General features: G+C 38.2%; 1 pseudogene; it reads left to right on the plus strand.

Moving 5' to 3' along the window:
• Positions 1-19,934: 19,934 nt before the first annotated feature.
• Positions 19,935-26,126, plus strand: LOC148576308 (uncharacterized; annotated as a pseudogene).
• The last annotated feature ends 1,823 nt before the right edge of the window (positions 26,127-27,949 follow it).

Raw genomic sequence — 27,949 nt, forward strand, 5'->3', positions numbered from 1 at the left:
AATCAAGTTTTACTCAAATTATCAAATATTCGCTTACCTAAATTCATCACCATACTAAAGTTGCTCAATCCATCAATCCCTGTGGAATCGACCTCACTCTGGTGAGTTATTACTACTTGATGCGACTCGGTACACTTGCCGGTGAGTTTACGTGGAATCGTTTTTCCCTCGTTAAGTTTTTGGCGCCGTTGTCGGGGATTGATATAGATTGACAATGATTAAGTAGGGTGATAATCTATATTAAGCATTTTTCTTTATTTTTGTCAAGCACACTAACTGTTTGAGTTTTTGTTTAAGTTAACATTAACCTCACTCTAGCAGTAGAGTGATTTGCTTTTGGTTTCTGGTTTTGTGTGTGTTTTATGTCAAGAGGAAGAAGAGGTGAATCCACATCTTTTGATCCTGAGCCAGAGAGAACACTCTTGAGTTTGAGAAGAGAAGCAAGAGAGAAGGGAGTTGTTGGAGAAGAAGCCTCGGAAGAAGAAGACCAAGAGTTGGAAGGGAATGTCCCTAATCCACCAGATGAAGTGGCCAATAATGGCCAGCCTCAAAAGAGAGTTCTAGCCTTCTACACCTTCCCCAATGCAAGACACTATGGGAGTAGCATACTTATTCCAAATGTTAATGCAAACAACTTTGACTTGAAGCCTCAACTCATTACTCTGGTGCAGAATAATTGTTCCTATGAAGGAGGTCCACTTGAAGATCCAAACCAGCACCTATCCACCTTTCTGAGGATATGTGACACAATGAAGACAAATGGTGTACATCTAGACATCCATAAATTGCTGCTATTCCCATTTTTATTAAGGGACAAAGCTGCCCAATGGTTGGAGGCATTTCCAAAAGAAAGCATCAACAATTGGGAGGATCTAGTGAGCAAATTTCTAGCTAAATTCTACCCCCCTCAAAAGATCATAAGATTGAAGACAGAGGTACAAACCTTCACCCAAATGGATGGAGAGTCACTTTATGAGTCCTGGGAAAGATACAAAGCCTTGATCAGGAAGTGCCCCCCAGAGATGTTTAATGAATAGGATAAACTTCAGAATTTCTATGAAGGATTGACACTGAGAGCTCAAGAGGCCTTGGATTATTTTGCTGGAGGTTCAGTGCAGCTCATGAAGATAGTTGAGGAAGCCAAAAATCTTATAGACACTGTGACAAATAATCAATACTTCTATGCTCATCAAAGGCAACACCAACCAGCTCAAAGGAAGGGTGTATTGGAGCTGGAAAGTGTGGATACCATTTTGGCTCAAAATAAAGTGATGCACCAACAGATTCAATAACAAATAGAGATGATGGCCAAGAGGATTGATGGTCTTCAAGTAGCTGCAGTGAACACTACAAATCAACCACCAGCTGGGTGAAGGCAAAATGAGGACAACTATGAAGAGCAGCAGCAAGAGCAAGTCAACTATATGCACAATCAAGGTGCTGGTCAAAATGAATTTCATGGAGATACCTACAACTCATTCTGAAGGAACCACCCCAATTTGAGATGGGGAAATAACCAAAACCAGTAGCCTTGGCAGAGAAACTCAAACCAGAACAATTCTAGAAACACAAACCATCAAAACCATCAAAACACTAACCAAAACCAATATACAAAACTACAAAACAATCAACCCCAACCCAACTACTATCCACCCAATAACCCATCCACTAACCAAAATAACTATCATCCACCCTCAACATCCCATAATCAACCACAACCACCCCAAGAATCTCAAAGGATCTCCAACTTGGAGATAATGATGGAAAAGATGATCAAGCATCAAGAATTGGCCTATAAGAACCATGAAGCTTTACTGCGGAATCTAGAGAGACAAATTGGCCAATTGTCTAAGCAAACAGTGGCTGAAAGAGCACCCAATGCATTACCAAGTGACACCATTTCCAATCCCAAAGAAGAATGCAAAGTAATCCAATTAAGGAGTGGAAGAACCTTGGAAAATGACAAAGAAGCTAACAAGAAGCCTGTGGAGAATGATATTGGCAGCAAGAAGCAAGTAGGATAAAAAGACAAGCAAGACCAAGAGAAGCTCAAGGAGAAAGAGGAACAGCCACTAGTTTCAAAGAAGGGAAAGCAGGCTATTGAGGACCATTCACAAGAACAGAGGAAAGAAGTGAAGCCTTACACTCCTCCTCTGCCATACCCTCTCAAAGATTGCAAAAGGAGCTCAAGGATCAACAGTTTCCCAAATTCCTGGAAGTTTTTAAGAAACTGGAGATCAACATCCCACTTGCTGAAGCATTGGAGCAGATGCCTCTATATGCTAAGTTTCTCAAAGAGCTCATCAACAAGAAGAGAAGCTGGAATGAGAAAGAAACGGTGATTTTAACACAAGAATGCAGTGCAGTGATTCAAAAAGGACTCCCACCCAAACTCAAAGATCCTGGGAGTTTTATCATATCATGCACCATAGGCAATATAATCTTGGAAAAAGCTCTCTGTGACCTAGGTGCCAACATCAATCTAATGCCACTTTCACTGATGAAGAAGCTTGCAATAGATAAAATTAAACCCACTAGAATGTCACTCCAAATGGCTGACAGATTGCTCAAAATACCTAATGGAGTTGTGGAGAATTTGTTAGTGAAAGTAGGAGAATTCATATTTCCTGCTGACTTTGTCATTTTAGACATGGAGGAAGAATGACACAGCTCAATCATCTTGGGGAGGCCCTTTCTAGCCACAGGAAGGGCTATAATTGATGTAGAGAAAGGTGAAATGACACTTAAAGTGCATGATGAAAAATGATCATCAATGTCTTTAAAGCCATGCAATACCCCCTTGAGAAAGAAAAGCATATGAGAGTGGAAATGGTGGAAGAAGTAGAGAGGGGGTTATTTGAGGCCAACAACCAGGAGGAACAAGAAGAGGAAACAGAAGTGGAACAAGATTTCATAGAAGAAGAAGTAGCAGAAATCTCCTCTGAAGGCAAGACAGAGGAGAGGCCAAAACAAGAGTTAAAGCCCCTTCCCCCTCATCTCAAGTATGTATTTCTTGGAGAAGCAGAGGCCCTGCAAGTGATTATAAATTCTTCTTTTAACATAGAAGAAGAAACAAAGTTGATTGAAGTGTTGAAAGCTCACAAGACAGCCTTGGGTTGGACGATTGATGATATCCAGGGCATAAGCCCTGCCATCTGTATGCACAAAATTCTACTGGAGGAAGATTCAAGGCCTGTAGTTCAACCCCAAAGAAGGCTTAACCCAACCATGAAGGACGTGGTTAAAAAAGAAGTGATGAAGCTATGGAATGCTAGAATCATATACCCAATCTCTGACAACTCTTGGGTGAGCTCAGTACAAGTAGTGCCAAAGAAAGGTGGCATGACTGTCATCTTCAATGAGAAGAATGAACTCATTCCAACAAGGATAGTGACGGGTTGGAGAATATGCATCGATTATAGAAGACTGAATGATGCTATAAGGAAAGATCATTTTCCTCTCCCATTCATCGATCAGATGCTGGAAAGATTGGCTGGCCATGCATACTATTGCTTCCTGGACGGGTACTCTGGATACAATCAAATAGTGGTGGATCCCAAGGATCAAGAAAAGACTTCCTTCACCTGTCCATTTGGAGTCTTTGCTTACAAAAGGATGCCCTTTGGGCTATGCAATACCCCTGCAACTTTTCAAAGGTGTATGCTTTCTATATTCTCTAACATGGTGGAAAAATTTTTAGAAGTCTTCATGGATGATTTTTCTGTCTTTGGCAATTCATTTGACACCTGCTTGCATCATTTAACTCTTGTTTTGAAAAGATGCCAAGAAACTAATCTGGTATTGAATTGGGAGAAATGCCATTTCATGGTTCCTGAAGGGATAGTTCTTGGGCATAAGGTTTCAAGCAAAGGTATAGAAGTTGACAAAGCAAAAATAGAAATCATTGAAAAGCTTCCTATACCTGTTAATGTGAAAGCAATAAGAAGTTTTCTTGGACATGCTGGTTTTTACCGGAGATTCATCAAAGATTTTTCAAAAATAGCAAAACCACTAAGCAATTTTCTAGTGATTGATAATCCTTTCATCTTTGATGACAATTGCAAGGATGCCTTTGAAACTTTAAAAAGAAAACTCACTACAGCACCAATCATCACAACCCCATATTGGGAATTGCCTTTTGAACTTATGTGTGATGCAAGTGACTTTGCAATTGGTGCTGTATTGGGGCAAAAGAAAGACAAGCTGCATCATGTTATATATTATGCTAGCAAGGTGTTGAATAAAGCACAGAAAAATTATACCACCACCGAGAAAGAGCTCTTGGCAATTGTATATGCATTTGATAAATTTAGACAATACTTGATTGGTTCAAAGGTTATAGTATATACTGATCATGCTGCTCTCAAGTATCTCATGTCTAAACAGGATTCAAAGCCAAGGCTTATTAGGTGGGTGTTGCTGCTACAAGAATTTGACATTGAAGTGAGAGATAGGAAAGGGAATGAAAACCAAGTGGCAGACCATTTGTCAAGACTATCACAAGAAGCTAACCAAGATACACCACAACCAGTGAATGAAAAATTCTCGGATGAATACTTTCTTCGAATCCAACAAGCTCCCTGGTTTGCAGATATTGCAAACTACAAGGTTGGAAAGAAGATTCCCCAAGAATTCACCAAGCAACAAGTGAAGAAGCTGCTCAATGAGGCCAAGAAATTCTTATGAGATGAATCATTCTTATTCAGGAGGTGTCCAAATGGAATGATTAGGAAATGTGTTCCTGAGAGTGATATGAGAGACATACTATGGCATTGTCATGGTTCAGCTTATGGTGGACATTTTGGGCCGAAAAGAACAGCAGCCAAAGTACTTCAAAGCGGATTTTATTGGCCAACCATATTCAAGGATGCTAGAGAGTTTATTCATCAATGCAATAAGTTCCAAAGAGCTGGAGGATTAACAAGAAGGAATGAGATGCCTCAGAACTATATCTTGGAGGTAGAACTCTTTGATCTTTGGGGCATAGATTTTATGGGCCCTTTTTCACCTTCATATTCTTTCAAATACATACTTGTGGCAGTAGAGTATGTCTCAAAGTGGGTGGAAGCCATGGCAACAACCACATGTGATGCACAAATTGTCCTTCAATTCCTTAAGAAGCACATTTTTACTAGATATGGAGTGCCTAAGGGTCTTGTCAGTGATGGTGGTAGTTATTTTTGCAGCAAACAGATGGAGAAACTACTTCACAGATACGGGGTGATGTATAAAGTAGCCACACCATATCACCCACAGACCAATGGCCAAGCAAAGCTTGCAAATAGAGAGTTGAAGAGGATTTTGGAGAAAACAGTAGGGAACACAAGAAAGGATTGGGCCAGAAAATTAGAAGACGCTCTCTGGGTATACAGAACAGCCTTCAAAACTCCTATTGAAAAGTCTCCTTTTCAGTTATTATATGGCAAGTCTTGTCATCTCCCTGTAGAGCTTGAGCATAAAGCTTTCTGGGCCACTAAACTCCTCAACCTTGATTCTCAAATAGTAGGAGAGAAGAGGCTATTGCAATTAAATGAGTTGGATGAATTTAGACTGGAAGCCTATGAAAATGCTAAGATATACAAGGAAAAAGCTAAGAGATGGCCTGACAAAAGGATCTTAAAGAAGGAGTTCAAACCAGGACAGCAAGTACTCTTGTATAACTCCAGGCTCAAAGTTTTCCCTGGTAAACTCAAGTCCAAATGGACTGGCCCCTACTTGGTGACAAAGGTTCTCCCTTATGGAAGCCTTGAACTCCTAGATGAAGCAACAAAGAACAATTTCACAGCAAACGGTCACAGGGCAAAGCATTATTTGGGAGGCCCTTGGGACAAAGAGAAGGAGATTCAGAAATTAAGTTGAGCAAGAATGAAGGATGTCAAGCTAGTGACATTAAAATAGCGCTTGTTGGGAGGCAACACAACCAGAGGTAATTTTCTTTTCCTAAACTATTTCAATAAAAAGGTTAAGTAGACTTATTTGTTCTGCAAGGAGCTAAGTTTGGTGTTGCATACCAAAATAATTTAAAGATGAATGAAGGATGCTAAGTTTGGTGTTCCACCAAAAATCTCATTCAAAAACACATTTCAACCCTCAGCATAAATGGTTACTAGCTCCAAGCAATCAGGGAAACCATTAAACCATTGTCTGTTTTCTAGTTTTTAGTTTTATTACTTTTAGCAAAAGCACAAGGTTCCATGTAACTGATGCATCATAGATAGTAGCAATGGACTAAGTTTGGTGTTCCCTCACCAAAGTAAGTTCAAGAACCTACAATAATTCATGCATGCTAACCATCTGCCTAAGTGCTTGGAAAAATAAGTAACTTCCAATAATTGTGCAGAAAAGACACTCAGCCTCTTAAAAGAATCGTCACCAAGGAAAATGCAAAAGTAAAAGATGATGATGACAAAAGAAAAGCTGCAAGACACTCCTGAGAGGTTGTATTGTCACAAAATTCATTCTGCTTTGAAATGTTCTGAATGAGAAGCTACTGTTTACCTTGATGTTTAGTTCAAATAGTGCAAATTTTGATGTCTATTAATTGCACTAGTTTAAATGATTGTCTTCATCTTCATCTGTATTAAATTCTGTCTTGTTTCCCTTTTGCATCAATAAGAGAAAATGTTTGAAATAGAAAGTAATTGTCCAATGTGGTAGGAATTAGAATGAAATTCAGTGGTGGTAATTGCTTGATTGGAGGATAAGCTCAATAATAAAAGCTGCAGAATAGAATGTTCTTTGTAGTATGAACTCATTTGATGTTATAAAACCTTTTATTAATGAACATCCTTGGAAAATGAAGAAAGGTAAGAAGGAAAAAGAAAAGAAAAGCCAAGGATTGGCAAAAAAAAAATGAAAGAAACAAATAATAAGGCTAGACACCAATAGCTTAGACCTTAGGACATATGCCTGTGATGCTTCTTGTACTAGGATATGCTTGGACAATTAGGTTATGAGGAGTCTTTTAAAACTTGGTAACTTGGATTAACTAATCCAGGATTACCAACTGAAAGTCCATTATCAAGAGCAACCTAGTTACAAAGCATTTAGTGACCCAAAGAGGTGCTGGGCATCAATGTTCCTAAGAAGAATTGTGAGCCAAGTGTCTGTAGTGAAGAGGTGTTGAGAAAAATTGAGCCAAAAGGCTGCTGCAACACTTGACACTGAGCTATCATTGAGAAATAAGTTTCTAAGCAAAAGAAAGAACGAAAAAGCTAACAGGGATCAATAAAAGAACAAGGCATTATAGCAGCAACTCTAGTGAATCCTCAAAGAGACATTTCATATCTGTCAGCTAAGAATAATTGAGCTGCATCTTGTCTGCATAAAACCCAATAGCCCAAATTCAATTACCTGCTAAATAAGGACATAAATGCTTCTCTGTTTTATCTCATTTCTTCTCATGTTTAGTACTTGCTTGGGGACAAACAAGATTTAAGTTTGGTGTTGTGATGACAAGTCATCTTATGCTAGTTTTACAAGCATTTTTCACTTGTTTCATTAGGTTTTATGCACTTTCTTGCACAATAAGTAAGTGATTGGAGTGGAATTTCATGATCATTTTGAATCAATCAAACATCATTTATTTTACACAAAATCATAAGGTTTATGCTAGAATTAATTGATTTTATTGAATGATACAAAGACCTTATAATTTTAGTGAGACTTTGATTGCTTGTTTGGTTGCTTGTAGGTGAAGAAATGAAGAGAAAGGGGAAGCAATAAGGGAAGCGTTGTGTTAAGAAGAAGAACGCCACACTCACTAGCAAACATGGCTAGCGTTCACTTCTAAAGTGAGCGTGGCGCTCACTTTGTCACCTTTTTCGTGATTTTTGAACTTGGGGGAGGAAGCTCGTGCTATCCGTACGCATAGGTAGTGCTCAAGGAACCAATGTAGCACTCACTAGGAGAGCGCTGGGCAAGGAAACTCGCGCACCAAATGGTGCAGCGCTTGGTGAGTGAACGTAGCGTTCACTAAGGGAGCGCTAGTAGAAGGAGTTGCGCACGTGAAAGGAGCACAAAAGGAATGAACGTAGCACTCATTTCATGCACGGAGCGCTCCACTGGAAGGAGCTACAATGCACCCCAACCCACTTTCATTCAAGGCCAACCCAAAAGCCCATTCTAATTGCTCAATGGCTGAAAATAGAAAGTGTATAAATATGATCAAATTTGACTTGAAGGGGGGACTTTTTACTTCACACTTTTCTCTTCTTTTTCTCTTATAATTTTCTTTTTAGAATTTGAGAGCTTGAGATCAGATCTGGATTTCCTTTTCTTCGAAGTTTCATTTTCGTTCTTTTTCAATATAATCTTCTCTATTTTGACAAGAGAGAAATTGAGCTCTAGGCTTTCTTTCTGTTTTTGTTACTTCACTTAATTTGTTAATTTTTTATTAGCATTTTGTAACACCCTAACTACCAAAGCTCACGCTTCCGGCTGCATAACTCTGATAGCTCGGACATTACGACGACACTTCTACTATTTAATACTAAAATATGAGCCTATTTAAAACTTTAAACCGCAAAACCGCTCCCGAAAATTACTTTCGTTCGATAACGTACATCCATAGATACCATACAACTTACAAAAACTCATAAAGAGTACATCCATATATATATAGACATACATATACATAAATAATATTACAAACATTAACCAATACAATTCCTATCCCTCTTATAGAATAAATCAAGATAAAGGCGAGGGTACAAAAATAATAATCTAAAGCAACACAGAGCATCTCAATAACAAAATAAACTCTTCGTGACTTCTGCGCCCATATCCTGAAAGGGGGAAAAATGTAGGGGGTGAGAACATCATCCTCGAAAGGGTTCTCAGTAGAGGGTTTTTGGGAATTACTGTAATAGGATACATGAAGATAAACCGTACCAGTGATTAATAACTGACTTATGCCTCTTTTCAAAAATAACTGTTTACAATAAAAGTAAAGTCGGAAATATTTTCTAAAAGATGAACTGTTCAATTCTCAAAACATCAAAGCCTTTCAAAATGGTTTATCTATACTGAATCTAAGTAGCCTTTCATATTTTATTCCCAACTAGAAACACGAAACCAAAATCAACCATCGGTTCATCTCATTCCAACCACGGCCCTAGGCCCAAACAATCCAACCATCAACCAATCACCACAATCCAACAGAGTCCCAGATGCAAACACAAATAGGAAGTTCAAGCACAAACAAACAGTTACAGCAAGTAGAACAATTAGCAGTTAATCACAAAGGCAAACCATGTACAATATGCACACCCAAACAATGTCACATAGATGCATATGATGCATGCCTGTCCTAGTGGCTGATGATATCATCTGTCGGTTATATAGCCAACCCGACACGTCCTGGTAGCTAACCATGGACAGAAACACCCATTGCGGAGCAAGTAGGTTTGAGCTACAACCCCATTGCTACTACCCGCTCAACCCAGAGCCAGTGAAATAACCACTACTGCGGCTACTACCCAGGCGGGTGTTTAACAGCTCAACCTGGAGCGAGTGGAATCACCACTACTACTGCTACTACCCAGGCGTCACAGTCTCTGACCTGGAGCAAGTGGGACGAACCACAACCCTTGCTACTACCCAGGTATCTCAAGCATATACTCATTCATTCCCAGTCATGGATCAACATCCATCTCAGCCATCCGGCTTAAATTCATAATTCATAGTCAGCCATACGGCCCATAACTCATTCGGCAATCAGCCATAAATCAATATCATACACAACCATTCCGGCTCACGGTTCAATCCAAAACCAGCCAATATTCATAATCATACACAGCCATTCCGGCCCATAACAAAACAGCACTTCCACCACTCAACATCATCAAATTCATAAAACTGGCATTTAAGCCATAAATCACTTTTCTCAAGCCATTTCACTTTGAAATCAAATTTCAACTCTTTTCAGCCTTGGCTTTAAAGATCTCATTTCTCAAATCATCTCAGGCTCACAAGCCACTTTTACTCAAAGTGAGTTCCCTTTTTAAAACAAAGCCACTCTCGGCATTCTCTTTCCAAAACTTCCAAAACCATGGCAAGTTAAGGATTTATTTCAATGTATCCAAAATCACCCACCCAACAGTGGAATTTCATAACAAAAGTTTTTCAGCAAAGTCCCAAGTCTTTAGGGGAAGGTCAACTTACATCAATTCCTTAAAATTCATTGAAACTCTTAAAATCATAGATTCTCGGTTCAAGTAAATAAAATTAAATTTATTATGAAACCGAACCATACAAAATCAGAAGTTCCAACCCGGTCCAAAAATCAACTCATTTGAAACGAAACCGGTTCATTTGAATCAAACCGCTTTCAGATTTCTTTTTGGAACCCATTTTTCCAACTCTTCCAAAATGCCTCAAACTTGATTACTCAATCAAAAGTCTAGGTTCCTTTAAAAATCACTAAAAACTCCTTTTTATATTGAAAACAATATTAGAGCATCATTATTTCCTTCAGTGATTCAAACGGTAAACATAGTTCAGTTCTAAATAAGCCGAACTCAATGTATAAGGTTCATCAAATAAATTAAGCTGGAAAGCATAAATATCCTCTTAATAAATCAAATAATACAATTTCTCAAATCCAACCCTTTTAAATAACCTTTCAAACAAGACTAAGATTTTATAGAAATTTCGGCAGCACCTCCCCTAAAACTTGGACTTTTGCCACCCGGTTCGGGTCCCAACTAAACCGCTCCTCATTCCTTTTCAACAACACAAAATCAGAAATCAATTCAAATCAAGCTAAATCCAACAATTGCCTCAGTGGCATATCTCAAGGATACTATTTTAAAATCAACTCAATATCAATCGATTTAACTCATTTCCAAAGCTTTAAAGGATCGATTAAGCAATAAATCATTTGTCCGAAACCAAGTCAATTAAAGTAAACCAGGCTGAATTCAAAAGCGTTCTATCTTTCACATCACCCAAATAATTGACTCAATTCAAACCAATCCTCAATGGATTAAACTCATTTCAAATCTTTAAAGAATCAACTTCCAAAGATTACATTTCACAAAGCCGCACAACAATTCAGCCAAACAAACATTCATAATCATTCGATACAATCAAATTATACATAAGGCCGATACAATCACCAAATACACATTTTCTCACAACAGTATCCATATGTAATAATTCCAATACATAAAGCATAGTTTTTGGAAAGTGCCCCTACCTCAAAACGCAATTCCATAATCCAAGCGCCTCATAAGTTCTTTTCACCTCAACTCAAAATCAAAGGCAGCTTCAAAGCACAGCCCCACACATTCTCGCAGCAGCATAAATAGCTCTAAATTACAACAAGCAACCTCAGTTACTAACTCTAGGAACATTAATACCATAAAGGCTTTAATACACGTACGGGACTCTAACGTAAGACTTTCGAAACATAATTTCTTACCGGAATAACAACACGAAGCAGCTGTGGTTTCGAACCGGCCCCGGCACAGCTCTGGCGGCGGCCAGAAGCTCTGGTGGATCAACTATAAAAACCACGCAGCATCAAAACCTTCTCGAAATTCCAAAAGAACTGAAATCAAACTTAAAACGCTTACCGGCAAAATTTTCTGGCGACAGCTGCAGGGTCTCAAGCGGCGGAAACGGCCAGAAGCTCCGATGTGGTTCCGGCAGCCACAACCACTTCTCCGGCAACCATTCACGACAAGCGACGACCACTGCAACAGCTGGCAGGACGGTGGCAGCTTCTGACGGCAATGGAAGCTTCGGCAGCGCCAAGACCTCTCGCAGCAGACCGAAGCAGCAGACACGGAGGGGGTTTCACCTCGCTTCTCTTCGCAGCTGGCAAGGACGACTATCCAGCTCCGGCGACAGCGAGCTCGCGGTAGCAGCGGCGGTATGCAGGTGTGACGGTGGCGCACAAGGTAGCGCCTCTCTCTTTTCACCACGAGCTCCCTCTTTGCACGACGCCTCCCTCTTGGTCTCTCACTCCCCTCTGGTCACGACATGAACAGCGGCAGCAGGGAGGGTTCGACGGACCCGAGCAGCGTGGCGGCAGCGAGCTAGGCGGCTCCTTCCTCCCTTGTGCGCGCGCGTCCTCCCTTCTCCTCTGAACGGCACCGACGAGCAGAAGTGACAGATCCACGAACCAAGTGCCACTGGCGGCGCGGCCTTCTCTCTCACTGGTCTGTTTCTTCCTTCTTCATGGGTGTTGGGGAAGGCAATGTGTGCCATGTGATGAGAGGTGCGGCTGGGGGTGCATGAGGGGGAGGAACGGCGATGAGCTAGGAAATGGGGAGCGTGGCGGTGATTCAATTTGAGAAAAGGGAAAAGGGTGTTACTGTTGGATTCAAGAGAAGTCGTGCATTGATTTGGTGAAAGGGAAGAGGAACCCAGCGGCTGATGGAGTTAGGTTAGGGAAGGGTTTCATTTTTCAAAAATTAGGGTTAAGGGCATTTTAGTAATTTCACTTAAAATAGGGATAATATAGTAATTGAAATCCAATTTAAATCCAACACTATTTGTATATAGAAAAATACTATTTACTCATCACTTTTACAAATTATTTTCAACAAAATGCCCAAATCAAATAATTAGAAATAATATACTTAATTTCTTCATTTTTCCAAAATAGCAATATCAATATATTAAAATATTGATTATTTAGTCCATATCATATAAAATCCTTATTATTTCATAACTATCAACTTTATAATTTAAATATAGAAAATAACCCAATAATTATAAAATTGGATAATAATCATAACTCGTCTCAAATCCAATAAATTAAAAATTGCCTTAATTATCTCTAAGAAAATAATTTCTGAAATTAAGGCTATAAATAACTATATGATTTGAGACTTACTCATAAAAAGACTTTTCAAAGGTTTTGGGTCTTACATTCTACCCACCTTATAAAAATTTTCGCCCTCGAAAATTGATAAAAAACGAAAGAAGTTTCATAATAGTTCACCCTTGAATACATTTCAGGAATAAGCAAAAATATCTCAACATATAGGCTTATATACGATTTTCAAATACTTGGATGGTCGTATGCATAAAGATATGAAGGTAGGAATATGGTTTCAAAGCACACATTACAAGATAGGTTCAAATGCAAAAGATGTCATGGTTCAAGCATGTGGTAGTAAAGCAAGGCATTGAAGGTTATAAAACAGGATGAGGTTACAACGACGTGCTCAACATCCGCACACTAATCTCATCTCAACCTCAAAGTTTCAACTCTCCAACTCCATCAAGCACTTTACAACTTCATAGCCGATCATGAGCCTAACACCCGCAAACTCGTTTGCAAGGGACAAAACACCCACAACTCATCATAACGTTACACACTTACCGCTTCACCTTCTATATACACATATCACGTCTTAAAGAACTAACGCATCGCGTTACTACGTCTACAAGTCGCACGTGATATCAAAACAATTCTCGAGTCTACTCAGAAGGATACAAGATTTAGAAAGGAGAGACAATTGTCAAAGATAATACTCACAGATTTGAGAGAATGTATCCAATTCCAGACAAATAAGGTTGATCAAGCAATGAAGTTTTCTAGAAACAAGTCAATTAACAACTTCAAAAATAACCCTTGGATCAAAGAAGTTCAATAGGATCAATAAGAAGAAAACTAGCGCATCAGTTTGAAACAAACTCAAGCTAAGTCGAGGAAGCATGATGTTTACAGAAAAAAATATCTCAGACCCAAGTCAAGATCACAGAACTCAAGAGCATAATTAAGATACTTCCGAATTCATTGTTCTTAAAAGGATAAAAAACATGCAGAAAAATCACTTCACACTTTTAAAAGAAAAGTTAAGCAACAACATCCTCCAAGAGAGTAACAAGGCACAAACGCGGCTTTGCTTTAATACAATTTCATGTTTGAAGTGGATCATGTAGAATTTTAAAAACAAAATGCACACAAGTTTGGCTAAGAGCTAAAATATTTTCCCAAATATTTTAGAAAGATAATTAGATGTACAACTTAACCAAAAGCAATTCATAAAAAAATCCGGAAGTAATCAAATGCTGGTTCAAAAATCTCCAAAGTCCATATAGCGTGTATAAAAATCTTAGCAAGGTTGAAAGAGAAAGTTAAGCTCTATTTAGAAAAGAAAATCCGAGATAAAAGTTTGCTTATAAATTGGTAAAGGAATCAAGTGTTACATTACAAACAAACCGGTTTCCAATAAACAAGAAGGCTTCCAAAACTTCATTTAAAACAGTGCATGCCAATTCTAAAACAACTTGTCAAAATTGTACAATGGTTCCAATCTCAATCAAACAACAAAAAAAATAAGTTCGAAACAAGACTCCAAAAGTGTTCTTGAAATCACCATCACAGAAGAACATCCAAGAAGATTAAAATGTACTTAAAAAGGAGTCAAGCCATAAAAGAAAGAATCTTAAATCAAAATAGTTAAAACAAGATCCACTAGGCTTGAGACATCAAACCAACTTTCAATTGATTCGAAAGAATACAAAAATCATAGAAAAAGACAACGCAATCATTAGTAACTTCTCAAGGATAAATCTTTGACTAAAAACTCTTGTAAAGACAATGAGAGGATAAACGATGCACTATTTTGAAACGAATCAAACTAACTCACATAAGAATGAGATTCACAAGATTGGAAAAACCAAGATCAATGGTAATGTTCACAAATTGTAAAGATTAGTTTAAAAATAAGGTCAAGTATGACATTCATAGAGATGGGAGGTTTAATAGAGAATTTAGTCCATTCATAGGAAGAAAGCTATGAGTCCAACACTTTCAAAAGAGCAACAACGGCATAAACCATATAGCATGCTAAATCAACTCAATTCAAAATAAGTTAAGTAAAGCTTATCAAACAAAACTCAATCGGGATAAAAATAAAAAAATTCTTTCTTCCCAAAATTTTGAAAAATATCCAAATACATAATCAAATGAAAATGTGCATTGGAACTATAGTAAAATTACTAGAAAGTCAAATTGTAAATTTAAAGTAAATGCAGTTTCGTAAACAAGTAAAAGTACAGACGAGGTATTAGAAATAGATAGTTGTTAAACTGTATAAGAAATCTTCAAAGTTGCACCTATAGAAAAGTATATATCTTTTTAACAGCAATTTTCATAAAAATCTCAAAATTGGCTGTGCTCACTGTCAAATAAGAGAAAAACTGAATCAACAATCTCTCTAATAATGGACTCAAAATCCCGGAGTTAAAATGCACAGCGCATTAGGACAAGTTCAAAGCCATATAAAAAAAATACATGAATCAAGAAGAATTCAAACAGAGGAAGATAGATGCAACAAGGATTTTAAACAAGCATATGCACTTAAGATCGAATAAGAATGCATATGAATAGGGAAATAAAGTGAAAATATCAAATTACTTTTCAAGAGGAGTAGCAAACAAGAACTTAGTTAGCATATGAAAGAACAGGTCGACTCGAACAAAATCCAAGATACACAACTGAATAGCCTCGAGAAATAGTTTCCAACGTTCCCAAAACCTGCGATTCGTTTTACTCAAAACTCGTATATCGTCTATAATAACCCATTAGTGCTCTCATATACATAATTCACTAGTATTAAGCCGGCCAAACTTAATACCAAGAATTATGCAATGCAAGACTAACAGCGTTAATCAATAGATCGTCATGTGCATAAAGCTTTAATTCTCGTCATTCGACAAGACCTAATACATGACAAACGCTCAGAGTATGCAATTGAAGCATAGTCGGTCCATTCCTCAGGCTCTACAGGAAGGACTGCTCTGATACCATAATGTAACAGCCCAGACCACCCGCTAGCACGATATTGTCCGCTTTGGCACACAAGGCCTCACGGTTTTGCCTTTGACGACAGGGATGATAGCCGAAACCCCCCACACTCACTCGTCAAAACGCGTCATGCTAGGGAGAGGTATCCACACCCTTATAAGGCATGCTTCCTTCCCCTCTCCAACCGATGTGGGCCTTACAATCCACCCCCCTAAGGGAGTCCAGCGCCCTCGCTGGCACATCGATCCGAGCTCTGGCTCTGATACCATAATGTAACACCCTAACTACCAAAGCTCACGCTTCCGGCTGCGCAACTCTGATAGCTCGGACATTACAACGACACTTATACTATTTAATACTAAAATATGAGCCTGTTTAAAACTTTAAACCGCAAAACCGCTCCCGAAAATTACTTTCGTTCGATAACGTACATCCATAGATACCATACAACTTACAAAAACTCATAAAGAGTACATCCATATATATATATATATATATATATATATATATATACATACATATACATAAATAATATTACAAACATTAACCAATACAATTCCTATCCCTCTTACAGAATAAATCAAGATAAAGGCGAGGGTACAAAAATAATAATCTAAAGCAACACAGAGCATCTCAATAACAAAATAAACTCTTCGTGACTTCTGCGCCCATATCCTGAAAGGGGGAAAAATGTAGGGGGTGAGAACATCATCCTCGAAAGGGTTCTCAGTAGAGGGTTTTTGGGAATTACTGTAATAGGATACATGAAGATAAACCGTACCAGTGATTAATAACTGACTTATGCCTCTTTTCAAAAATAACTGTTTACAATAAAAGTAAAGTCGGAAATATTTTCTAAAAGATGAACTGTTCAATTCTCAAAACATCAAAGCCTTTCAAAATGGTTTATCTATACTGAATCTAAGTAGCCTTTCATATTTTATTCCCAACTAGAAACACGAAACCAAAATCAACCATCGGTTCATCTCATTCCAACCACGGCCCTAGGCCCAAACAATCCAACCATCAACCAATCACCACAATCCAATAAAGTCCCAGATGCAAACACAAATAGGAAGTTCAAGCACAAACAAACAGTCACAGCAAGTAGAACAATTAGCAGTTAATCACAAAGGCAAACCACGTACAATATGCACACCCAAACAATGTCACATAGATGCATATGATGCATGCCTGTCCTAGTGGCTGATGATATCATCTGTCGGTTATATAGCCAACCCAACACGTCCTGGTAGCTAACCATGGACAGAAACACCCATCGCGGAGCAAGTAGGTTTGAGCTACAACCCCATTGCTACTACCCGCTCAACCCAGAGCCAGTGGAATAACCACTACTGCGGCTACTACCCAGGCGGGTGTTTAACAGCTCAACCTGGAGCGAGTGGAATCACCACTACTACCGCTACTACCCAGGCGTCACAGTCTCTGACCTGGAGCAAGTGGGATGAACCACAACCCTTGCTACTACCCAGGTAACTCAAGCATATATTCATTCATTCCCAGTCATGGATCAACATCCATCTCAGCCATCCGGCTTAAATTCATAATTCATAGTCAGCCATACGGCCCATAACTCATTCGGCAATCAGCCATAAATCAATATCATACACAGCCATTCCGGCTCACGGTTCAATCCAAAACCAGCCAATATTCATAATCATACACAGCCATTCCGGCCCATAACAAAACAGCACTTCCACCACTCAACATCATCAAATTCATAAAACTGGCATTTAAGCCATAAATCACTTTTCTCAAGCCATTTCACTTTGAAATCAAATTTCAACTCTTTTCAGCCTTGGCTTTAAAGATCTCATTTCTCAAATCATCTCAGGCTCACAAGCCACTTTTACTCAAAGTGAGTTCCCTTTTTAAAACAAAGCCACTCTCGGCATTCTCTTTCCAAAACTTCCAAAACCATGGAAAGTTAAGGATTTATTTCAAAGTATCCAAAATCACCCACCCAACAGTGGAATTTCATAACAAAAGTTTTTCGGCAGAGTCCCAAGTCTTTAGGGGAAGGTCAACTTACATCAATTCCTTAAAATTCATTGAAACTCTTAAAATCATAGATTCTCGGTTCAAGTAAATAAAATTAAATTTATTATGAAACCAAACCATACAAAATCACAAGTTCCAACCCGGTCCAAAAATCAACTCATTTGAAACGGAACCGGTTCATTTGAATCAAACCGCTTTCAGATTTCTTTTTGGAACCCATTTTTCCAACTCTTCCAAAATGCCTCAAACTTGATTACTCAATCAAAAGTCTAGGTTCCTTTAAAAATCACTAAAAACTCCTTTTTATATTGAAATCAATATTAGAGCATCATTATTTCCTTCAGTGATTCAAACGGTAAAAATAGTTCAGTTCTAAATAAGCCGAACTCAACGTATAAGGTTCATCAAATAAATTAAGCTGGAAAGCATAAATATCCTTTTAATAAATCAAATAATACAATTTCTCAAATCCAACCCTTTTAAATAACCTTTCAAACAAGACTAAGATTTTATAGAAATTTCGGCAGCACCTCCCCTAAAACTTGGACTTTTGCCACCCGGTTCGAGTACCAACTAAACCGTTCCTCATTCCTTTTCAACAACACAAAATCAGAAATCAATTCAAATCAAGCTAAATCCAACAATCGCCTCAGTGGCATATCTCAAGGATACTATTTTAAAATCAACTCAATATCAATCGATTTAACTCATTTCCAAAGCTTTAAAGGATCGATTAAGCAATAAATCATTTGTCCGAAACCAAGTCAATTAAAGTAAACCAGGCTGAATTCAAAAGTGTTCTATCTTTCACATCACCCAAATAATTGACTCAATTCAAACCAATCCTCAATGGATTAAACTCATTTCAAATCTTTAAAGAATCAACTTCCAAAGATTACATTTCACAAAGCCGCACAACAATTCAGCCAAACAAACATTCATAATCATTCGATACAATCAAATTATACATAAGGCCGATACAATCACCAAATACACATTTTCTCACAACAGTATCTATATGTAATAATTCCAATACATAAAGCATAGTTTTTGGAAAGTGCCCCTACCTCAAAACGCAATTTCATAATCCAAGCGCCTCATAAGTTCTTTTCACCTCAACTCAAAATCAAAGGCAGCTTCAAAGCACAGCCTCACACATTTTCGCAGCAGCATAAACAGCTCTAAATTACAACATGCAACCTCAGTTACTAACTCTAGGAACATTAATACCATAAAGGCTTCAATACACGTACGGGACACTAATGTAAGGCTTTCGAAACATAATTTCTTACCGGAATAACAACACGAAGCAGCTGTGGTTTCGAACCGGCCCCGGCACAGCTCTGGCGGCGGCCAAAAGCTCTGGTGGATCAACTATAAAAACCACGCAGCATCAAAACCTTCTCGAAATTCCAAAAGAACTGAAATCAAACTTAAAACGCTTACCGGCAAAATTTTCCGGCGACAGCAGCAGGGTCTCAAGCGGCGGAAACGGCCAGAAGCTCCGGTGTGGTTCCGGCAGCCACAACCACTTTTCCGGCAACCATTCACGACAGGCGACGACCACTGCAACAGCTGGCTGGACGGCGGCAGCTTCTGACGGCAATGGAAGCTCCGCCGGCGACAAGACCTCTCGCAGCAGACCGAAGCAGCAGACACGGAGGGGGTTTCACCTCGCTTCTCTTTGCAACTGGCAAGGACGACTATCCAGCTCCGGCGACAGCGAGCTCGCGGTAGCAGCGGCGGTATGCAGGTGTGACGGTGGTGCACAAGGTAGCGCCCCTCTCTCTTCACCACGAGCTCCCTCTTTGCACAACGCATCCCTCTTGGTCTCTCACTCCCCTCTGGTCACGACATGAACGGCGGCAGCAGGGAGGGTTCGACGGACCCGAGCAGCGTGGCGGCAGCGAGCTAGGCGGCTCCTTCCTCCCTTGCGCATGCGCGTCCTCCCTTCTCCCCTGAACGGCACTGACGAGCAGAGGTGACGGATCCACGAACCAAGTGCCACTGGCGGCGCGGCCCTCTCTCTCACTGGTCTGTTTCTTCCTTCTTCGTGGGCGTTGGGGAAGGCAATGTGTTCCATGTGATGAGAGGTGCGGCTGGGGGTGCATGAGGGGGAGGAACAGCGATGAGCTAGGAAATGGGGAGCGTGGCGGTGATTCAGTTTGAGAAAAGGGAGAAGGGTGTTACTGTTGGATTCAAGAGAAGCCGTGCATTGATTTGGTGAAAGGGAAGAGGAACCCAGCGGCTGATGGAGTTAGGTTAGGGAAGGGTTTCATTTTTCAAAAATTAGGGTTAAGGGCATTTTAGTAATTTCACTTAAAATAGGGATAATATAGTAATTGAAATCCAATTTAAATCCAACACTATTTGTATATAGAAAAATACTATTTACTCATCACTTTTACAAATTATTTTCAACAAAATGTCCAAATCAAATAATTAGAAATAATATACTTAATTTCTTCATTTTTCCAAAATAGCAATATCAATATATTAAAATATTGATTATTTAGTCCATATCATATAAAATCCTTATTATTTCATAACTATCAACTTTATAATTTAAATATAGAAAATAACCCAATAATTATAAAATTGGATAATAATCATAACTCGTCTCAAATCCAATAAATTAAAAATTACCTTAATTATCTCTAATAAAATAATTTCTGAAATTAAGGCTATAAATAACTATATGATTTGAGACTTACTCATAAAAAGACTTTTCAAAGGTTTTGGGTCTTACAGATTTCAGAATTGATCTAAGTTTCCTTGCTATTTTGAATTCATCTGCAATTTGCTGTTTCTGTTTTGCTATTGAGATCCTGATCTGAATCTCTTCATCTCGTAGTTCTTTGATTTACTTCAATTTACATTTTCCAGCTAAATTTTGAATCCCAGTACCCAAATCCCTTTATTTTTTATGCAATTTAAGTTTTCTGTCAATTTAGATTCAACAATTTAAATTTCTTGCACTTTAAGTTTTAGTTATTTACCTATCTTGCACTTTAAGTTTCAGCTTGTTTACTTTCTTGCACTTTAAGTTTCTGCAATTTACTTCTTCTACACTTTAAGATTTTGTCAATTTACCTTCTCCCTTTTATTTTCTTGTAATTTTACTTTTGTTAATCAAGTTTCACTCAAATCATCAAATATTCGCTTAACTAAATTCATCACCATACTAAAGTTGCTCAATCCATCAATCCCTGTGGGATCGACCTCACTCTGGTGAGTTATTACTACTTGATGCGACCTGGTACACTTGCCGGTGATTTTGTGTGGAATCGTTTTTCCCTCATCAGCTGCTCATAGTTTCAAGCAATTTTCCAATTTTGCCATGTTTTATGATTATGCCCACCAAGTGTTTGTGGAAATGTCAATTTGGATTATGAGGTAAACTTGCATCTCTTGGCTTGGGGAAAATGAGCATATGGGGTACTAGAGTTGTAATGTCCAACATTTAGTGATGATTCTTGGATTGTTAATTATTCTTGTTTCTACTAACGCTAGCTTTTTACTAAGGTAATTAGTAAGTGAGCTAGGATTTGTGGATTAAGAACAACTATGCTCATTTGACTTGTTCTTCGATCTTAAGGACTAACTAAGTGAGATTAATTCATCATAATTGTCATAGTTGTAGTTACAACAAGGAAAGGATTCCCTAGCTTATCCAAAGCCAAGATTCCACTCATGTTTTGAATTATACATACACATCAATCACTTTCAACCCTTGTTCATATTACATAGATAGTTCTTTAATTGGTTTATTGGTCCATTAGTTACAATTTTGATTGTTCTTTTATTCCTTCAATTGTTTGCCTTGTTATTGAAAATCCCCTTACTTTTCACAACCAAAATTGTGCACTTGTGGTCAGTAGTTCCTTGGGAAGACGACCCGGGATTCTTCTCCCAGATTAAATTGGTTTTTAAATTGTGACATCTCTAATCTAAACTTTGGTTGTGAGTCGCTTTGTCGGTTGGGACTATACATGCAACGTTAAATCCCATCTTTCCTCCCTTATGAGAAAGAGATTTCTTAACTGACGATCCGGCGAGCACCAATTACTAGTTACCATACAGAATCATTAACTATAGGGCGACTCCTTTACTTCTTTGTCTTAAAGTCTCGACCAACTAAATTTAATATATATTATAAGTAATTATGTCACCTTTTACTGTTATTTTATTATCTTTTATTTTTTATTCTTGAATGATAATTTTTTTTGTTTTTGTAATTTAATATAAATCTTTTGCTTCAATTAGTAAAATCCAAAATTCATATGATTAAATTAACCACTGTAAACATTAATTACAGAGCAATTATTTTATTTTTTTATCCATGATGTATTACCTACATTCTATAAATACTGTGAGAATTGATGAACTATAAAGTTTATATAATTAAATTAATTACCCAAAATGTTGATCATAAAACAACTCTTTTATTTTTTTATCTATGATTCATGACCACAAATATTAACATAATTATAAGTTTAAATCCTCTAACTTATCTTTAAATATTTATATTTTAAATATGAATTTATAAATATCTGTTATAAAATTAGTAATAACTACTATTTTACCCGTAATACTATTACGAAAATATAAATCTTTTAAAATTATGCCGGTCTTGATATTATAGATTATGACATAAAAAATTTATAGCATTAAATTATATTTACAAAATGGTTCGTAAGGGAGAAAAGTCTCCGTCGACTAAGAAGATCAGAGTCTCTGTAAATAAAAATAAAATTAAATAATAAGTTTTTTAGTTATTATTTTCATATGAAAAAGTTTAATTTTTTACTAATAATTAATTTTAACATTTGTTATCTAAAATTTGAAAGGATTTAACATGTATACTTTTATATTTGATTAGGTGTTATGTTTGTTGCACAAATAGAAATAATTAATTTTTATACTTGCTATTTAAAAATAATTTTTTATATATTATTTAAAAATATAATTAGATATTAGCATAAAAAATTTACATTTGTTCCGAGCGTTACCTGAAATGTTGATCTAGGTCTGAACGTGAGGTGCAGATCCCTTAGTATGGTAGTGTCTGACCTCTTTGGTGCCGAGATGCCGCTTGTCTGAGTTCCTCGTGAGGAAGTAGGGGAGGTACCTGCAAGAGACTCTGATGCTTAAGTTATCAAGGGATTTGAGAAGGTTTTTAGTAGATTAGAACGTGAGTTATACCTGGTGGGTGCCAGTGTATGTATAGTAGAGTAGATAACCACCTTTGTTGGAGTAGTTCTATTTTTTCTGATAGATAAGCGTTCTCTTTATCTTGGGAGTTTGTTGGGATCTAACTTCTAGATGAGGTAGAGTTAGTAGGAAAGACTTAAGGAGGCAATTACTTGTTATGTCAAGTAGAGCTGGACCTCCACGTCATAGTCCGACCTCCTTAAAGAGGTCGGATTTATTGCGAAGTCCACCTTTATTGTGGATCTTTATGTGTTATTAGGCCTGGCTCTCAATTATTGGGTCGGGGTATAACCAGGGCCTTGCTTGAGTACGTTCCTTTTATAGGTCGGGCTCAAGCATTTCGTGACCTCTATTATATTCGTCGGGTGATAGTACCTCGGTTTACCCGATGTGTTCAAAAATTTGAATGTTGATGGAGCTTTAATGGTGGGCAAACGTTGTATGGCAGTTGCTCCTTAGAATCCGTGCACGTTAAAAAAGGAGTAAAGGAGCCGTTTTGGCTCATTGTCTCTTATAAAAGGGACTTTTCGGCTCTTCCTCTCCTTTTTATTGTTTTTGAAAAGACTGCTTTACTTTCTTCTTCACAAAAGAACTCCTCTGTGTCATTTCGACCATTTCTGTTACTTCAAGATTTCTCTATCTTGGTCTTTGAAGAGTTTTTTACTTTTGCTGGCGTGGTGGGGATCGTTCATGCTCTGCTGTTTTTAGACGTGCTCTCCCATTTTTTCACAATCTTCTTCAAGGTTGGCATTCGCTTTCTCTTTCCCTCAAACTTTTCCTTCTGATTGTCTGAGACTTGCTTGCTGTTTTATTGAGTTTGCTTTTATTGTCTTTACACTTTTTCTTTTGGAAAAATTCTATTTTGATTTTCTTACGAGTTTAATGTGAAGCATTTGGGAAGTAAAAAACGTTTGTCACCAAAATATTTTTGAAAGACTCTCTTCTTTCTTGAAAGAATCTTCGTTTACTGTAGTTGTTACCCTTCGTGTTTATGCACTGTACTGCCCCTAATGGTGCCGCTTTGATATGATGACATTGTATAAGAGAGATACCATTTGGTTGTGCTGTTGAGGTATTTTTGAAAAGAATAGCTTTCTTTCTGATTTTGATGTCTTACCCGACTTGTATTGGACGAGTTCTGATTTCTTTTGGTAAAGGTTTGCTTTATTTTTATGTTTTTAGGTATAGCGTTTATGTCTTGCCACGTTATTTTAAACATGTCCACTAAAGTTTTCCTTGCTCTTTGGGTTTGGGTTAGATAGTACTATTTTTGGTTGTGTCCCAATGACCGATAAAGAGTACTATGATGAGTTCTGTAGGCATCATAGTATTTGTGAGAATAGGGAGGATGAAAGGAGCCATGTTCTAGAACTGCCCAATCCTGAGGAGAGAGTGTGTTTCCCCTATAGTGGAGTTTGAACAACCTTTCTTTTATGCCTATGATTGCTTTTTCATTAGGCTAGGTGTCTGACTTCCTTTCACAGATTTTGAGATAGAGGTATTGCGATCTTCTAACCTTGCCCCTTCTCAACTACACCCGAACTCTTGGGCTTTCTTGAAAATGTTCCAGCTCTTATGTCGAGAGTTGCACGTTCAGCCTACTTTGAACGTTTTCTTTTATCTCTTTGTTGCTACCAAACTGTACAGCTCTACCAAGAAGTCAGGATGGATATCCTTTTGAGCTGTTCAAGGTCGAAAGGCTTTTTCTATATTCGACGACTCTTTTCATGACTTCAAAAACCACTTTTTCAAGGTCAAAGGTGTAGTAGGTACCTGACCTTTCTTTCTACCCGAGAACCAAGAGCCCTTGTTTCCCTTATACTGGCAGGACACCTTTAATATTGTTAGGCGTGACCTATCAAATTTAGATGACTTAGAAAGGGGTATTCTTGAATTCATTTTGGGTACATGGGGCCAAGATCCCCATCTAGACACAGAGATATTTGGAAGATCCTAGCCTTCTGAAGTCAGACCTCGGTAGTTCTTCTTCCCTTGTTAAATTCTTCTTATTTTTAGATGTTGATTCTGATTGAGTCTTGTTTTGTTTTGTAGAAATTATGGCTCCAAAGTCATCCATGAAGTTTCTTCAAAACACAAAAAATATTGTTGTAGCTTCAGCAACAAAAGGAAGCCAGGGAAGGGTCGCAAAAAGAAGTCGGAGTAGGATCCTCAGTCCGATCTTCCCCAAAGAAACTATCAGGGTCGGGCACTTCTAGTCTGTAGGTAATCATCCCGACTCCTCACTCCCAACTTATTTTCTCCGAGTCTACCCCTCCGTCTCCTTCTTCTACTGAACCTCCTCCCAAGAAACAAAAAGTGGATGAGGTGGAAAGCATCTATAACAAAAGTTTTGATGCCTTGGCTTGGAGGGAAGAGAACCTACTCCGTCATCATCGTGTGTGTATGGATGACGTGGCAATCCAAAACCACCTCCAAACCTTGGCTCGTGGGGGTCTTCATATGGTGGGAGTCTGCTTCCAACTTGTTAGGGAGTTGAGGAATTCTCCCATCCAAGCTATGACCAGCGCCTTGTTGTCTGCTCGAGCTGATGTGGAAAGATTGAGTGAGATAAAGAAGGAGCTGGAGTAGATATGGGATACCTAAAGGGACAACTTAGAAAGAGCTCGGGAGATGGCGAGCAAGTTGGAGGCTGCTGTTGCCTTGGCTGAGGAGAAGGCCAAAAAATTTTAAGAGAGCTATACCCGGTCTTTGGGGAGAGACTGGTGCTAGAGGAGGAGAACCAAAAGCTGAAGGATTAACTCACCGACTTTCAGGAGTCAGTTGCTTTAGGGATGGATGAAATGTTTGAAAACCTGGAAGCCCAAATTAAGGTCTTAGCTCCCGACCTTGATCTCTCCCTCTTTTCAGTACAGACAACATAATGGTGGATGGAAAAATAGTCCCTGCACCTGAGTTGGACGATGAGGAGCCTCTAGTGGACCCGAAGACGTCGGGACCTCAGGTTGAACCGACCTCCACCTCGAGGGTGAAAGCTGAAGCTATTACTGCGGAGACTTCTCCTCTAGCCTCGGTGGTCATGTCGGCCGAACCAGTCTTCATGCTTCCTTCTTCTCCTGGGAAAGATGACACTACTGGAGAAAACCTTGCTCCCCTTTAGGCTTATATATTTTGTTTTATTTGACTTATATGGCTCGACTTATGGGCTTATAACACTTTTGCTTTTATGTAATAGCTTATGGTATTTTGAACACTTTACTTTTAGTTGTTTTATTCGCAACTTCATTTAGAAATATTCAAAACTTTATCATAGTTCACAAAGTACCCTTTTGTTGAATACTTGTGATGACATGTCATCATGTCATGTTTTTCTATACTTTTTCATACAAGAAATTAATAATTAATGCTTAATTATTGAGTAATTTTGTGCTTAAATAGTATATTCTTTGATCTCTTGATTTTATAAACTTTGTAGGAAATAAATGGAAAAAGAAGAAAAAAAGCACAAAATAAGTTAAAAGGAGAAAAAGAGAAACTTTGGGCATATTTTGGAGCTTGGACACTCTTTGGAGCCTTAGGCCATGCTTTTAAAAGCATGGCCCATGACTAAATCAAGGAAGCATGGTCTAATTTCACAATCAGCGGTCATTTACAAAAAAGAACGCTACGTTCACTAAGCCAGCGTTTTCGGGCAAGTTAAAATTTGGAGGCAAAGTAGGACAAAGCACGCGCACGCGTGGGTGGCGCTGAAGCATGAAATTGGGATTTTGCTACCCACGCGCATGCGTACATGACGCGCATGCGTGGGGTAGCGCTCACTAAGCCAACGTAGCGCTCATTAAGAGAACGCTGAAAGGGACGCGTACGCGTGGGTGACGCGTACGCGTCGATGGCGAAAATGCAAAAAGTACGCGCACGTGCAGAGGACACGTACGCGTGGGTGAATGAACGCTGCGCTCAATTTTAAAACGCTACGTTCTCCTAGGAGCATAATTTTGGTTCAATTAATTCCAATTCAAGCCATTGAAGCCCCAAGGCAAGCAGAGTCCAATTGACATCACTCAAAGGCACAAGGATCATCTAGAATAGGATTTTTGCATTTAATTGTAATTTATTTTCAATTTGAATTTTATTTATAATTTAGGAATGCCTATAAAAAAGGCTTTAGTTCTGTTAGAAAAGGAGAGCGCACAGTAGGAGTAGGAGTAGAATAGAGGCTCAGTCTGGAGGATTAGAGACTCCAAATCTCTCTTGGAGGATTAGAGACTCCAGAGAGCTTAGCATAGTTTGATACACTTTTATCTTTCTGTAAATTGTTACATTCTAGTATTAAATTCAGTTTTATTTCAAATTCTCTTCTGCACATTTACTTTTTGTAACTTTACATTTGAGTTTGCTGTGATCTGAATTTACTTTTCATGTAATTTACATCTTATGCAATTGTTCTAAGTTCTGCTTTACTGCTTTCATTTAATTTTTCGGCACCCAATTCCCTTTACATTTGCTGTAATTTATATTTTTTGCTCTTTAAGATTCTGCCAATTTACCTTCTGCACTTTAGCTTCTCTGCAATTTACATTCTGTTATCCAATTTTCATTCAATTCACCACTGTCTACTTGACTAAACTAATCACTCACTAAAGTTTCTTGATCCATCAATCCTGTGGGATCGACCTCACTCTTGTGAGTTATTACTACTTGATGCGACCCGGTACACTTGCCGGTGAGTTTGTGTGGGAATCTAATTTTCACCCATCAAGTTTTTGGCGCCGTTGCCGGAGATTGATATAAATCGACAATGATTAAGTAGGTGAGAAGTCTAAATTAAGCAATTTTCTTTGTTTTTTTTCTTTTAATTTTCTGTTTTAAGCTGATACCAAGGTGTTTGAGTTTTTGCCTTACTAAGAAATTCTCATCTCTGATATGAGTAATCTCAGTTTTCGTTGGTGATTGTGATTTATAAAATTCAAATGGAGTTCAACT

This window comes from Arachis ipaensis, chromosome B1 (genome assembly GCF_059453495.1).
Source record: "Arachis ipaensis isolate K30076 ecotype BB chromosome B1, ASM5945349v1, whole genome shotgun sequence".
Taxonomy (NCBI): Eukaryota; Viridiplantae; Streptophyta; class Magnoliopsida; order Fabales; family Fabaceae; genus Arachis; species Arachis ipaensis.